The sequence below is a fragment of the Arachis duranensis genome, chromosome 3 (assembly GCF_000817695.3).
Source record: "Arachis duranensis cultivar V14167 chromosome 3, aradu.V14167.gnm2.J7QH, whole genome shotgun sequence".
Taxonomy (NCBI): Eukaryota; Viridiplantae; Streptophyta; class Magnoliopsida; order Fabales; family Fabaceae; genus Arachis; species Arachis duranensis.
The window spans coordinates 95,552,009-95,556,051 of NC_029774.3; the positions used below are offsets into that span (position 1 = coordinate 95,552,009).

General features: G+C 38.6%; 1 non-coding gene across 1 annotated transcript; it reads right to left on the reverse strand.

Annotated features, from left to right (window-relative positions):
- Nucleotides 1–937: 937 nt before the first annotated feature.
- LOC127745929 (small nucleolar RNA R71) lies at nucleotides 938–1,041 on the reverse strand. The gene has a single exon (XR_008007552.1). It is a non-coding gene; the product is annotated as a small nucleolar RNA R71 (small nucleolar RNA).
- Between the last annotated feature and the right edge of the window lie 3,002 nt (nucleotides 1,042–4,043).

Sequence of the window (4,043 nt, forward strand, 5' to 3'; positions counted from 1 at the left end):
AAATCTTTTTCAACTAACTATTTGACTTTTTGTTTTTTTTTTATCTTTTTCAAAACCACCTAACTACTTTTTCCTCTCTACTTTTTGAAAATATTTCATCCCTTTTTCAAAAATTCTTTTTAATTAACTAATTGTTTTAAATTTTAATTTTAATTCTATCTCATCTTTAATTTTCGAAAATCATTAACTCCTTTTCAAAATTAATTTTCGAATTCTCTCTATCATCTTCTTCTATTTATTTATTCATTTACTACCACTTCTCTTCACCTCTCTTCATCTCCAATCACTGCCTCTATCCTTACCCTTGTGTTTGGATTCTCCTTTCTTTATTATTTTCTTCTTCTACTAATAATAAGGATGCTCTTTACTGTGACATAGAGGATTTCTCTTCTTTTCTTGTTCTCTTCTCTTTCATATGAGCAGGAACAAGGAAAAAAGCACTCTTGTTGAAGCTGATCCTGAACCTGAAAGGACTCTGAAGAGGAAACTAAGAGGAGCTAAATTACAACAATCCAGAGGCAACCTTTCTGAAATTTTCGAACAAGAGAAGGAGATGGCAGCCGAACCCAACAACAATAATGCAAGGAGGATGCTTGGTGATTTTACTAAACCCGGAAGAAGCATCTCAATTCCTGCCATTGGAGTAAATAATTTTGAGCTGAAACCTCAACTAGTTGCTCTAATGCAACAGAACTGCAAGTTTCATGGACTTCCATCAGAAGATCCCTACCAGTTTTTAACTGAGTTCTTGCAGATTTGTGAGACTGTTAAGACTAATGGAGTAGATCCTGAAATCTACAGGCTCATGCTTTTCCCTTTTGCTGTAAGAGACAAAACTAGAACATGGTTGGATTCTCAATCTAAAGTTAGCCTGGACTCCTGGGATAAGCTGGTCACGGCCTTCTTGGCCAAGTTCTTTCCTCCTCAAAAGCTGAGCAAGCTTAGAGTGGATGTTCAGACCTTCAAACAAAAAGATGGTGAATCCCTCTATGAAGCTTGGGAAAGATACAAACAGATGACCAAGAGATGTCCTTCTGACATGTTTTTAGAATGGACCATGATAGATATATTCTATTATGGTCTATCTGAGTTCTCTAAGATGTCATTGGACCATTCTGCAGGTGGATCCATTTACCTAAAGAAAACGCCTGCAGAAGCTCAAGAACTTATTGACATGGTTGCAAATAACCAGTTCATGTACACTTTTGAGAGGAATTCCGTGAATAATGGGACACCTCAAAGGAAGGGAGTTCTTGAAATTGATGCTCTGAATGCCATATTGGCTCAGAACAAAGTGTTGACTCAGCAAGTCAACATGATTTCTCAAAGTCTGAATGGATGGCAAAATGCATCTAATAGTACTAAAGAGGCATCTTCTGAAGAAGAAGCTTATGATCCAGAGAACCATGCAATAGCAGAGGTAAATTACATGGGTGAACCTTATGGAAACACCTATAATTCATCATGGAGAAATCATCCAAATTTCTCATGGAAGGGTCAACAAAAGCCTCAACAAGGCTTTAATAATGGTGGAAGAAATACGCTCAGCAATATCAAGCCTTATCCATCATCTTCTCAGCAACAGACAGAGAATTATGAATAGAATACCTCTAACTTAGCAAATTTAGTCTCTGATCTGTCTAAGGCCACTTTAAGTTTCATGGAGGCACAAGTGGGCCAGCTGAGTAAGAAAATCACTGAAACCCCTCCTAGTACTCTCCCAAGCAATATTGAAGAAAATCCAAAAAGAGAGTGCAAGGCCATTGATATAATCAATATGGCCGAACCCAGAGAGGAAGGAGAGGACGTGAATCCCAATGAGGAAGACCTCATGGGACGAAGGAGTTCCCTATTGAGGACCTAAAGGAATCTGAGGCTCATATAGAGACCATAGAAATTCCATTAAACCTCCTTCTGCCATTCATGAGATCTGAAGACTATTCTTCCTCTGAAGAGGATGAAGATGTGACTGAATAGCAAGTTGCTCAATATCTAGGAGCCATCATGAAGCTAAATGCCAAGTTATTTGGTAATGAGAGGAAGCATGAAAAGCTTCTCTCAATATAGAGTCAAACAAAGCCCCCACAATCAAACTCTAAGTTTGGTGTTGGGAGGCCACAATCAAACTCTAAGTTTGGTGTTGAGAAGCCCCCACATTCAAACTCTAAAGTTTGGTGTTGGGAGGCCCTCATCATGCTCTAAATATCTGTGAGGCTCCATGAGAGCCCACTGTCAAGCTAGTGACATTAAAAGAGCGCTTATTGGGAAGCAACCCAATTTTTATTTATCTAATTCTATTTTTATTTTATTGTTATTTTATGTTTTATTAGGTTCATGATCATGTGGAGTCACAAAAAATACAAAAATTAAAAACAGAATCAAACACAGCAGAAGAAAAATCACACCCTAGAGGAAGGACTTACTGGCATTTAAACGCTAGTAAGGAGCATCTGGCTGGCGTTCAACGCCAGAACAGAGCATGGATCTGGCGTTGAACGCCAGAAACAAGCAACATCCTGGTGTTTGAACACCAGGAATACACCCTGAGGAAGAGCTGGCGCTGAACGCAAGAAATAAGCATGGAACTGGCGTTCAACACGAGAAACATGCTACACATGGGCGTTGAATGCCCAAAACAAGCATCAATCTGGCGTCTAAATGCTAGAATTGCATGCAAAGGCATTTTACACGCCTAATTGGTGCAAGGATGTAAATCCTTGACACTCCAGGATTTATGGACCCCACAGGATCCCCACCTACCTCAACTCACCTTCTCTCTCCTTCTTCACATTCAAACTCTCTTCCCCAAAAACCCTTCGCCAATCACCTCAATCTCTCTTCCCCATTACCTCTTCACCACTCACATCCATCATCTCTTCCCCACCCAAACCCACCCTACATAGCCGAATACACACCTCTCTCCCTCTCCTCCATATCTTCTTCTCTTTCTTCTATTCTTTCGTCTTTTGCTCGAGGGCGAGCAACATTCTAAGTTTGGTGTGGTAAAAGCATAGATTTTTTGCTTTTCCATAACCATTTATGGCACCTAAGGCCAGAGAAACCTCAAAAAAAAAAGAAGAAGAAAAAGGGAAGACAATTGCTTCCACCTCTGAGTCATGGGAGATGGAGAGATTCATCCCAAGAGTCCATAGCTCAGTAATAGAGCATTTGACTGCACATCAAGAGAGCATGAGGAATTCCCTCATCAAGAAATCCCTGAGATACCTCAGGGGATACATGTTTCTCCACATAATTATTGGGAGCAACTAAGGATAGGAGCACCAAAATCACTAGGGATCATGCAACAAAGGCAAGGAAGAGACATAAAGGAGCTCAAAAAGCATCATTGGCTCTTCAAGAAGAAAGCGCCACCATAACTAAGGTGGACTCATTTCTTGTTCTTAATTTTTTTCTGTTTTTCTATTTTTATGCTTTATGTTTGTTTATGTTTTGTGTCTCTACTTTACGATCATTAGTATTTAGTAACTATGTCTTAAGACTATAAATAATTCCATGAATCCTTCACCTCTCTTAAATGAAAAATGTTTCTAATTCAAAAGAACAATAAGTACATGAATTTCGAAATTATCCTTGAATTTAGTTTAATTATATTGATGTGGTGACAATGCTTTTTATTCTCTGAATGAATGCTTGAACAGTGCATATTTTTGATCTTGTTGTTTATGAATGTTAAAGTTGTTGGCTCTTGAAAGAATGATGAACAAAGAGAAATGTTATTGATGATCTGAAAAATCATGAAATTGATTCTTGAAGCATGAAAAAGCAGTGAAAAACAAAAGCTTGCAAAAAAAATATTGGCAAAAAAAAAGAAAAAAAAAAAGCAAGTAGAAAAAGCCAATAGCCCTTAAAACCAAAAGGCAAGGGTAAAAAGGATCCAAGACTTTGAGCATCAATGGATAGGAGGGCCCAAGGAAATAAAATTCAGGCCTAAGCGGCTAAATCAAGCTGTCCCTAACTATGTGCTTGTGGCATGCAGGTCCAAGTGAAAAGCTTGAGACTGAGTGGTTAAAGTCGTGATCCAA